This window comes from Artemia sp. Qi Xiang Cuo, chromosome 7 (genome assembly GCF_049724085.1).
Source record: "Artemia sp. Qi Xiang Cuo chromosome 7, ASM4972408v1, whole genome shotgun sequence".
Classification (NCBI taxonomy): Eukaryota; Metazoa; Arthropoda; class Branchiopoda; order Anostraca; family Artemiidae; genus Artemia; species Artemia sp. Qi Xiang Cuo.
In genome coordinates, this window is record NC_142800.1 from 38363972 (window position 1) to 38376552 (window position 12581).

General features: G+C 33.2%; 1 long non-coding RNA gene across 1 annotated transcript; it reads left to right on the forward strand.

The window, feature by feature from the left end:
* The first annotated feature begins 1999 nt into the window (after nucleotides 1–1999).
* Nucleotides 2000–5858, forward strand: LOC148950247 (uncharacterized). The gene is made up of 2 exons (XR_016141959.1): nucleotides 2000–2196; nucleotides 5554–5858. It is a non-coding gene; the product is annotated as an uncharacterized LOC148950247 (long non-coding RNA).
* Nucleotides 5859–12581: the final 6723 nt, after the last annotated feature.

Consider the following 12581-nt stretch of genomic DNA (forward strand, 5'->3'; position numbering starts at 1 on the left):
AGCCTTCCTCCACACTCCATTTATTTTTTTTTCCTATAGGAACTTCATATAGAAGGGGTCATCGTATAAGCTTCAAAGGGGGCTCATTCGATTGGAAATCGAGAGTTCTAGTGCCCTTTGTAAGAGTAAAAAGTGATCGTATGGAAACTAGCCCCCCTCCCCAAGCCCTTTTCCCCAAATACATCTGATAAAAAATATGAGGTAACCATTTTGTTAAAAAATAGTTCAAAGATCATATAACAAAACTCCTTTACGTATTGCCATTTCGTTAAAAATGGTTCAAAGGTCAGAGAAGAAAAGCTCCTTTGTCAAAACAAATCCCCCCCAGGGCTTGGGGAAGGCATTATAAGTATTCCTCTGGGGGCATATATGGTTCTTATAGAAGGTATGCTCGTATAAAGTTCGGGGAGGGCTCATATGATTGGAAATTGAAAGTTCTCGTTCACTTTTTAAGAGTCAAAAGAGATTGAAGGGCAACGAGTCCCCCTTTCCACGCCCTGTTTTCCTCAAACCCATCCGATAAGAACTTTGAGAGAGCCATTTTTTTTTTAAATAGTTCAGGGGTCAGATAACAAAAACTCCGGTTTCGACACAACCCCCCAGGGTCTGGGGGGCAGGCATTGTAAGCTCTGTCCTGGGGCCGTATGTGGTTCTTATGAAAGGGATGCTCGTATAAACTTAAGAGAGGGTTCATTTGAATGGAAATTAAAAGTTGTAGTTCATTTCCTTAGAGTGAAAAAAGACCGGAGGCAACTAGCCCCTCCCGCCCTCAATCTCTTTGGGCTTATCGGATAGATAAACCCATCCAATAAAATTTGAGGTTACCATTTCGTGAAAAATATTTCAACCATCAGTTATTAAAACTGTGGGTTAACACAACCCCCCAGGACCCAGGGACAGGCGTTGTAAGTTATACTCTGGGGATATATATGGTTCTTATTGAAGGGATGCTCGTATAAACTTCAGAGAGGGCTCATTTGATTAAAAATAGAAAGTTCTAGTTCACTTTTAAAGAGTCAAAAGAGACCGAATATTAATTAGCCGCCCCCCCCCCGTGTCCTTTTTTCCCAAACCTATCCGATAAAAATTTTGAGATAGCCATTTTGGTAAAAATAGTTCAAACATCAGATAATAAAAACTCCAAGGTTGACACAAACCCATTTTTTCACTTTGATATAGTTACTTTCATACCAGTTTTGATAATTTGATGAACATTTGATTTTTTTTAAAGTTTTATTTTGAAACAAGGAATTTTTAAAAACTTAAAACTTTTTGCAATCAAAAACGAAGAAAAATTAATTAAAAAAAACTCTCCAAAATTTTTCAACAAGTAATAATACAAATGAATAAACTGATCTTAAAGCGAGTAGTGCTTAGATTGAATATGCAAATCAAGCTTGAAACGAAAAAAAATCACTGCAAACAAGAGTTTGGGTATCACCCCCTTCTCTCACTGTAAAAGTCTAAAACCTTCGTATTCAATACGTATTCGTATTTAATACTCTCTTGTATTTCAAATCGATTCACTGAATGAGTGTATTTCATAATTCTCACTGAATGAGTGTATTTCATAATTCTCTTGCATAATTAATTATAAAAAATTTAATGACATTCACTTCGTAAATATTCTGGCATACAGTTGAATAGTATTTCTGCATAGATATTTAAAAAAAAAAAATTTTTTTTTGGGGGGGGGGTAGTTGAATTTGTCGATTATCTTAGTTCCTTCTAAGACAGGATATCAAAACCATAATTTTATTTTCAAAAAATTATGAGAACCCTATTGAATCTTTATATCTGCATTTTATTTATATCTTTATTTTGTTTTGGAATCTGCATTCTAATATATATTGAGGAAAAAATTCCTAACCTCTTGTAAGCTCATTTTAATTGTCAGCTTATAACGAGTTCGTTGAATTAAGCTTGAAGATGGTCATTTGAGAATAGTTAGATTAAATTTAAGACTAAGCTCATTAAGATTTAAGACTAAAACATTTATAAAAACACTTCTTCGTGATTGCGTGATTGCTCTTCGTGATGGTAAATATGCTTAGTTTTATATAATTCTTATTGTTGTAATAATTTTTAGGTGGCCAAATTCCTTCACCGGTTTGAGACAATTCCTGATGTCCTGGAATTAGACCATTTAACAGTATCTGGTGATGTTACTTTTGATGACTCTGGTCACTTTTGACGGTAAACTGAAACTTTAAAATAATATGAAAATTTTGTTTTAATTATTCATGTACTGTGAGCCAATATCAAAACCTGCATTTATTAAAAAAAGTTAAAAAATTAAACATAAAAAAAACAAGTTTTTTTAACTGAAAGTAAGGAGCGACATTAAAACTTAAAACGAACAGAAATTATTCCGCATATGAAAGGGGCTGTCCCCTCCTCAACGCCTTGCTCTTTACGCTAAAGTTTGACTTTCTCACAACTCTATTTTTAAACAATAAAAAACTTTTGCGTAAAGACCGAGGCGTTGAGGAGGGGACAGCCCCTTTCATATATGGAATAATTTCTGTTTGTTTTAAGTTTTAATGTCGCTCCTTACTTTCAGTTAAAAAAAACTTTTTTTTTTTATTTAATGAAAATAAAGACTGACATTAAAACTTAAAATGAACGGAAATTATTCTCGCTCTTTACGCTTAAGCTTGACTTTTTGTCAAAATTTTTTAACTAAGACTGCTCAAACCCAAAGACGGTTGAATTTTAATGAGAACTATTTTTTAAGAACTTGAGGGTTGATCAAGGGCATCACACGGATTCCCGAGTGAGTTAAAACTTACTCGCATCCAAAACAAAAGCAATTCAATTAAAATGCTTTGGATCCTGTTTCCGTGTTTAAAGTCCAGAGAATCGTCTTTGAGCTAATAGAATCTTCTTCGTGTGGACCTGACCGAATTCCTCCCAAGGCTTTTATAAGTTTATATTACTCTCTATTCAATATTTTCTCACCATTCTTGTGACCTTATCATTTTTGAATGGAACATTTCCTAGTGCCCTAAAATCGGCCAAATTAGTCTTTCTCCATAAAAGTGGTCCTAGAGATGATCTTTCTAATTATCAGCCAATTTCTCTTTTATCAGCCTGTAGTTCATCTAGAGAAGTTTATATTACTCTCTATTCTATCTCCTCTCACCATTCTTTTGACCTTATCATTTTTGAATGGAAATTTTCCTAATGCCCTAAAAATGGCCAAATTAGTAGTTCTCCATAAGGGTGGCTCTAGAGACGATCCTTCTAATTATCAGCCAATTTCTTTTTTATCATGATAAAAAAAAAAAAAATTCCATTAAAATCAATTTGGACTTCGCCCTAAACACTCAACAGAACATGCTTTTCTGGCCTTGCTGAAGTTTATTCACAAGGCACTTGATGAGGGCAGAATTCCAGCTGCAATTTTCCTTGATGCCAGAAAAGTGTTTGGCAGCATGTCATATACTATCCTATTCTCAAAACGGGAAAACAGAGGGATAGGAGGAAAACAGTTATAATTGGTTTGAAACTTATTTATCTGAAAAGTCAATCAGTATTGACCTTAAGCTCAAGATCAATTCCGTGTTGGTTATGATGTCCCTCAAAGATCTATCATAGGACCAGTTTTATTCCTTATATTCATCTATGATCTTTTTATTGCTGTGTTTGAACAAACTAAATGAAGTTGCTGTAGTATTTGTGATCACAATTTTGTTCCACCTAGTGAGGCAGCTCAAGACCTACTACCATTTGCATTTGCACATGATAGTACTCATGGGTGTTCAGAAATTAAGGATTCTTCCCTTATCAAGAAAGTGTATTCTATTCTAGAAAGAACCTTTTCGTGGTTCAATGCAAATCACCTTGCCTTAAATCTAGCTAAATCTGGTCTACTTATTTTTTCCACATCACGTACTTCTTGTCCTTTAGTTCAAACTATTTGTACCACTCAAGGTGATATAACTCGTCCCTCTGATAGACATTTTCGATTCCAAGAGTTTTATTGGACGAAAATCTTTCTTTCAAACATCACTGCACTCTTGCGAAACACGAGCTCTCCAGAAACCTAGGAGTTTGTTGGAAGCTCCGTCATTGTCTGGCTGGTTCAATAAATAAGATCTTCTTTCACTCTCTCATTCAACCCTATATATACTACCGTCCAACAATATGGCTATCGACATTCTCTTCTTTAACCTTCCCTGTTTTCAAAATATATAACAGGGCAATTAAATTAGTGTCTAAGGTGACAGGTCAGCATAGCATGAATTTAATGGGTGGTCAATCCACACAGATCTTTCTTTCCTCTTGTTTCATTTTTAAGTATTTTCATGGAATCCTCCCTAACTTTTTCAAACAATTAGATCTTTCAAATTCTGAATTACGAAAGGAATCTTGTGTTTCTTTTTCTTTCAGAAAGGACATAAATATTTTAATTCATAAAACCAAACCAACTGGATTTTAATCCAGTTTTATGTTGTGCCTCCATAAGGAATTCCTTACCAGTTAAAATTCGACTACGTCATTCTTATGGACAATTTAAGGAAGTGCTAACCGGCCACCTCTTATGCCAAGAAAGTTAGTTCTCCAACTCCCTTCGCTTTTTCTCCTCTATCTTTCCTTTTCAATTTGTTTAATTCATTTATTTCGATTGGCTTGGTAGTTTTTGTTCTTGTTAGTTAGTTATTTTTTTCTTTCTTTTTTTTCTTCTTCTTGTCTTTCTGTTTGATTTTTAGTGCTGTTATTTATTGTAATGTTTAGTCTCCCACTCTCACAGGCCAAAGAGCCTTTGTGGAGGGTCTAAAGTCTTGTAATTTTTCCTCTCTTTCTTTTAAATAAATTGATTGATTGATTTATTGATAATGAATCACATATATTTGGAATCGCCATAAAAGCGCCAATTTGAAATTCTTTCGATATATCTCTTGGTGTCAATAATTTCATTTTTTAGAAATGCAGTTACTATTGGGCCGAGCCGCTCCTCTGTTACAGTTTGTTACGACGCATTGTTTCACAATTGTATTGGCTAAATATATATGAATATTTCACAAATTTTACGCTTTACATTCGATTCACCTAAACCAAAGTCAATTTACTAGGCTTAGGCTTTATGCTATATTTGAGAGAGTAAAGTTCTTTTTAATTCATTAATATAATACAACTTTCAAAAGTAGTGCAAATAAATTGTAGGTTGATAAAACTAAAACTTTTAATAAACAACATATATGTAATAAATACATACGGGTACCATTCTTTCCCCATGAAATATATTCAACTATCAATGTAAACAAAGATTGTAATATTTACACTATTGATGGTGCGGAAAGGGGTTGCAAAATTTACATCCCTCTCCCCTGATTAAGAACAAGATCTGCCTTTGCCGTAACTTGACTTCTAAACAATCCACTCAGCCCACTTGCTATGCTCGGCAACTTGGGCCTTCGGTTCCTGTATAATTTTATTTTCTTTAAATCCTCAGTTGCCTTTTTGTATTTTTATCTTTAGTACAAGTAATTTTTTCCTAAGGTTTGTTAAATTTTAAGGGTTTTTATTTTATTTCTGTTTTCTTTTCAGGAACTACGAGTTGACTGCTTAGTTTTCATGCTTTCTTCTCATGGTCTATTGACTACTTATATCGCGTGATTTGAGTTATAGATGGCGCTACTTAAACACAATCACTGGATATAGCAGTATAGACTACTTGGAACGTAAATCAGGAAATTCATCTCAGATGTATAAACCAAAAAACATATTTGCAATACCCCGTTGAAAAAGACATAGAATAAAAATAGCGCTTAATGTTCACTTCACAAGAACGAGAATCAGATTAGCATCTACTTTTTGTAGACATTTTTGAAATTAAATTGGTTGTAAGTTTGTTTGAGTCTTCTTCTTTAGAAGCAGAGCCATTCAATAATATAGTTACGAATAAAGCCTACCTATACATGGAGTTTAGTATTCTCTATAAACAATCTCTATAAACAAAGGAAATTTAGGCATAAACATCATTTTAGGCATGAACATTAGTTGTGAGGGTTTTAAACTCCCCTTTTAATAAGGTCCTCTGAAGATCATTTAGAATACCCTTTAAAAAGAATGTTCTGAAAATTATGGCTGGGAAATTTCAAACCCCTTCCACCTGACGAACGTTAGTTGTATACACGTATGAATGTAAAGTATATTCAGAGACTGGCCCTACCTCATAATTAAAGGAAGCATCGTGGGCTTAATTTATCTGTCTGGTGAATTATTTTTTCTTTATGAAATTAAAAACGACAATTGAAATGTAAAACTAACAACATCATTACTTGTTATTTTGGGTTGTGCCCCTCCAAATCTTCTTTTCTAGGGTCTCAAGATTGGTGCGGCTTTTCTTTTGTATATTAAATGCAACTTGCCTCTCTTCAGGATATTTTGATTATATTTTTGATAAAAGCCTATTGGTAGGGATATGTAAGTTTAGGGATTATGGATATGTAAGTTTGGGGATTATGGATATGTAAGTTGTAAGTATAGGGATTATGGATTTGTATTAGGGATATGTATTGGTAGGGATATTGCTGAAAACTTCGTTTCCAGCAATTTTAAATTGTAATATTTTTCTTTTTCTACGAAATAGGTCAATATATTTATATATATATATATATATATGTATATATATGTATATATATATATATATATATATATATATATATATATATATATATATATATATATATATATATAACAAGATCATTACTTGTTATCCTGGGTAGTGCCCATCCTAATCTTCTTTGCTAAGGTCTCAAAATTGGTGCGGCATTCAACAAGCTTTTGTATATTACATGCCATTTGGCTCTCTTTAGGATATTTGTAAATATTATGATAGCATTTTTGATAAAAGTTAGGGATATGGAATTAATGAAAACTAGCATTTTACTGAAACTACAGAAACTCCAGAAAAGAAAAATCGCTATTTCAAGAGTCAAATTCATAATTAGTTTATTCATGAAAGGTCCATCTGGATTATTGTATCTGGACACTGGATTTATATTTTTAAGACCAGGTGCATATGATCCTTTGTAATTTTACGTACATGAGTTGATGGAAATAAATCATGATTTTAAACAGCCCCTGGGGAAAGGTATTTAAGTTACAAAATTTAACAACTGTTTACGTGTAGTATTTGTTATTGGAAGCATATATTTTTTTTTTTTTTTGGGGGGGGGAGGGGAAATTTAACATGCAACCGTGATCTTTCTGTACCTTTAGGTACATGGGTGGATTGAAATAAATCATGACCTTAAACAACCCCTGAAGAAGGGGTTCATTTAACACGCAACCGTGATCTTTCTGTACCTTTAAGCGTGATCTTTCTGTAAATTAACCAGGCTTCCATTGTTCGTATTAACCCATACCGGTAAACTATGGTATAGCAAACATGATTGTAGAACAAACGGTTTCCTGATTCAGAACGACAAACTGGCATAATTTTATACATTTAGTACTGAATTGAAGCCACTGCATTCAGCTAGGGGTTATAATGCTCACTTGTTTTTCCTATTGAAATCCTTTAATAGAAGAAAATTGACTAAAAGCTTAAAAATCCTGCTTTTTATGAAGTAAAAAAATATAATTTTCAACCTAGTGTTGTTGGGTACGACATAATAAACATGGCTAGGGTATGAAAAAAACTCCATTGATTTTAAATCTCAATTATTTGTTAATTAAATTAGTTTTTGACATCAGACACGCTGATTCTAGTGCAATGGTGGACCTAGTCTTTTATTCTTTGTCATGGTTTCGTAAATACTTAAGGTTTGTTATTTTATCTTTCCTTATGTCTAAATTTCACTCTTACAGTGTGGATTAAGAAAAAAATTGACCTTAAATTTGGACTCTTTCTAATGGGAGAGAAATATAAACCAGTATCATCTGATTTTTCGTAATATTTAAAGGAGTTTATTATTAAATTTTATTTCTCTATGGCATTCTAAAGTATACTCAAACAACCATATTAAAACACTGGACTGCAAACCTCCACCAAAAACCAAGCAGATCCTGACTTCACAAAGTGTGCAAGGGTTAATAACACGATTGGATCCCTGTCCAAGTGAAATAGCTCGTCCTTTTTAAAGCACCCTTTTGTGTATGAGGGCACAAGATCCTTATAGGTCGTTTTTTTGCTATATTTTATAAACCCCCTTATGGTTTGCATGGAGAAATTAACCGATAACACTACTACGACTATACTCAATTGACTATATTAAAAGCCAGTTCAGAAGGTGGACCTTTCTTCTGTTATACTCATTTGTTATTTTCTCTTTTGTTATTCTCTTTTGTTATTTTCTTCTGTTATTTCTCGTTTGATATTTTTTCTCGTGGTTTTTTAAATAATTAGGACTTGTTATACCATCTTTTCCTGCGTCTGAATTTCACCTTTTCACTTTTCATTGTGGATTTAAAAAGTTAAAAATAAAAATTGTTGAATTTGGCCTCTTTCTTATATAGGAGAAATATAAACAGGAATCATTAGGGTGTTCCTAATATTTTAAAGAATTATCATTAAGTTTATTTCTCTTTAGTATTTTACAAACAGGTACACTCAAACAGGTATATTCAAACAGGTATATTAGGAGACTCTACCAAGTCTTTTGGTATACTCTACCAAGTACACTCAAACAGGTATATTAGAAGACTCCACCAAAAGTCTATCAGATCGGGCCTTCGCAAACTGTGCAAGAGTTAATAACACGACTGGAACAAGGGAAATAGCTCGCCCTTTTCAAAGCACTCTTTGTGTATTAGGGCACATGATCCTTATATGTCGTTCCTTTGTTGCTATATTTTTTACACCTCTTTAGTGTTTGCAAAGAGAAATCAACCCATAAAACTACTACGAGTAACAGCTGATTGCAGCTTCAATACATTTTAACCCAAATTCACTTCCTTTTCTCAGCTTACAAATATATTTCGTTTTTTGTTACTTATCTACTTTAATGCTGCTTGTGACAACCTCAATTGCCACACACGGCGGACATGCTTTTCGTTTAAATCCAGAGGGATGGCCATAAGGTAAATTTTCAGCTATCTATTATATACAAATCTTACAAAACTGATTACTTTGATGGATTGACTTCCAGAAACGGACATGTATGTAGTTTTGTATTTTATTAAATACCCGTCAGCTGGACTTATTTTATCATTCATAGGGCCTTTTTGACGATCAAGACCAAGCAATTTCTAAGCTTTTTAAAGAAATAAAATTTTTACTTTTTGCTTATAACATTTTTACTTTTTACTTACTATTTTGATTATGTTTTTTGTTGCTACAGTTTTTACACTTCTTTATGGTTTGCAAGGAGAAATCAACCGATAAATCTACTATGACTAACAGCTGATTACAGCTTCAAGGCATTTTAACCCAAAGTCACGTCCTTTTCACAGCTTTCAAATCTATTCTGTATTTTGTCCTTTAACTGCTTTAATGCTTGCTTGTGACCACCTCAATCGCCACTCAATGCGGCCATGATTTTTGTTTAAGCCCAGAGCAATTGCCGAAAAGTAAGTTTTTCAGCAAAATATTATACACAAATCTTACCAGACTGATTTCTTTAATGAATTGACCCCTCAGACATGGATGTGTAAGTAGTTTCGTCTCTTATTAAATACCTTGAGCAGTAGTATATCTTATTTTATCAGTCATGATGCTATTTTTACCATAGGGACCAAGTAATTTCTAAGCTTTTCAAAGAAATTGCTTTTTTTCTGTTTTCTTTTAAAGGGGATACGCGTATGTGACATGAAGGTAAACTTAGTTAAGAGGCTCTTCTCACTTAGTTGTCACGCTGTGTCAGACTTCTGCATTATACAAGAAAAATGGTTTCAAGTTTGATATAATTTTCTGTCATAAAACTGTTAAAGATAAAAATTGTCTCAAAGATTATGGGCAATTTAAAAGAGTAAAAATTGGCACTACTGGCAATCATTGCGAATCACAATACTTGGCATCTTTTCTAAAAATAAGTGTAATTAATGTAACTTGTAAAATTAAGATAGTGATAAGTGCCAAGTATTACCAAACGCTAGATGATGTTGACACTTTTTTAGTCGACACTGGTCCTGCTTTTCACTTTTATAAGTTATTCATACGTTTAGGTTTGTCTGATAGAAGATATTTAAATTAAGCGAAACTGAAACTTAAATTAAATATTTTTGTTCCTGAAAAAATTCAAAATTTACCAGAAAAACGATACCTAACACCTGATATAGGCAGTTAGAGTTATTTAGCAAATCAGACTTACAATGAACAAAAAAATACCACAAATAAAGAGAGAGGAGAACTACTGTCTCATTTGCTCTGATTGTCCTTGGTTTGAAACACTGTATATATAATTAGCAGTATGATCTTTCCCTATCTCACCCATTATGAAAACCCGGACCGAAGTGCGAGTGCTCCAGAGAATATATAAACATAAGCGACATTAGATCTTTTCACGGGTATACAAGTCAGATTTCTCTTGAACGCGAAACTTGGCTTCAACGTTGGAACACTAAATTTTGAAGAAACTAATTTTAAATTGATTTATTCCAATACATATATGAAAATCGGTAATTAGTAGTGCAATGTTATTATTAGATGTTTTTAGGAATTAAAAGTAGGTTTCGAAGTCTCAAGTTGGTTTCATATATATATATATATATATATATATATATATATATATATATATATATATATATATATATATATATATATATATATATATATATATATATATATATATATATATATATATATATATATATATATATATATATATATATATATATATATATATATATATATATATATATATATATATATATATATATATATATATATATATATATATATATATATGCTACGAAAACTTTACGAATAAGAAAGTTTTTTTTAAAGAAAAGTAAAGGTCATATTAAACTTAAGATCAGTAGAAATGGAAGCCTACAATAACTCAAACTCAAAACGACCAGAAATTATTATAAAATAATTTAATATTAATACTGTTAGCCATTCTGTTGCCCTGGAAAATCAAACGTAAAATTTAGCGGCTGAAATCTTTGAAATATATAGCTAAAATGTATTATTTCTTATAGTTCCCTTTTAGAAAAAAGTTTTAGATATCTTTTAGAAATTGTGCCGTAAAAGGTCTAAGATTATACAAACTCAGCAGTAAGAAATGCATTTTATTTATTTTCTGGTTAACAAACTGGAAGAATTTTCTATAATAGGAGCTTTTCTAGCGTAAAGCCCCGTAAAATTTTGGATCTGCCACTAAAATGTGTGATGTCCTTCAATTTTCCGAAAACTCCCTAAGAATTTTACGAAAAACACTTCTTAAGAGACGTTTGGTATTTTCTTTGATAGGGCTATTGTGGCAACTTTTACTACAGCAGCCAATAATTAGAACCCAAGTCCTAAAATTGGTCTCAATAAGGAACCCTTTTTGCTATCTAAATTCACAAAGTGAAAAGACTTTCAAACAGTGGTTTTTATTCTTTAAATTTCTGGAAAGGTCTGCCCATTTAATACTAAAACATTGATTGAAAACGAAACTAGTCTTATCTCGGCAGTAGGGATGACCTATCGACTCCCGTACGACACCACTGCTGCCATCTACAATTGAGTCTAACACTGACGGGGCATAATTTATTCAAGGATTATCGATCTAGTCTAATAAGGTATTGATTTGTTGTTGTTGTTGTTTGGCCAAGTGTACGCTAGAGGGAATGTATTGATTCAGGACTCGACTATGGGGAACTAAATTTCCGAGACATTGATTGCATAATCCGTGGGGGAATTTTATTGATCCGATAACGGAAAACAAATCACGTGTCTCCTTCTAAACCAATCAGAGGGCTGGTTACATATTAGCGGGTGAGGATTGCAGAGAATATGAGGAAAGGATTTTTGGTATAGTTTTTTTGTTAGTCTGTGAATAGAATTCAAAGGAGTGAGAACAGTTTGACTTTACTCATTTGGATATATTTGTGCTGATGATGAGTGGAATGTTTATCCTATTAGAAGTTGATATTAGAGTTGGTAACAATAATACAAGAGCACCAAACATTGCGGTGGAAATCACGGGAGGATCACGGCTTTGTTTGGAATGGGATGAAGTATGTGCAAGATATGTGATATCCTTGAGCAAATTTCGACTCGGGGCTTCTCTGAATGAACTATGAAAAAGCTTCTTATATGAGTCCCTATTCACTGCAGTCTGAAGGAGTACTGACTGGGGGTGACTGGGAAAGTTTTCCTTCCAGCGCTTGGAAGGTCGTCTTTTTGGACGGGATCCATCAATCCTTCCTTCAATCGCAATTTTTGGAAGTTGGGCTGGGAACATCCGCTTAACGTGGCCAAACCATCGAAGCTGTTGAAGCTGGATGGTCTGCATGATGGTCTGGGAATAGTTGAGCGAAGACAATAGCCGTTCGTTTGATATTCGGTCAAGGTAGGTGATGCCAGCAAGCTTCCTGAGGGATTTTGCTTCAAAGGCCGCCAACCGGCGTTTGTCTTCTGCTTTCAAGGTCCATGTCTCTGCTCCGTACGTTGCTACTGGAACCACAAGAGCTCGAAAAAG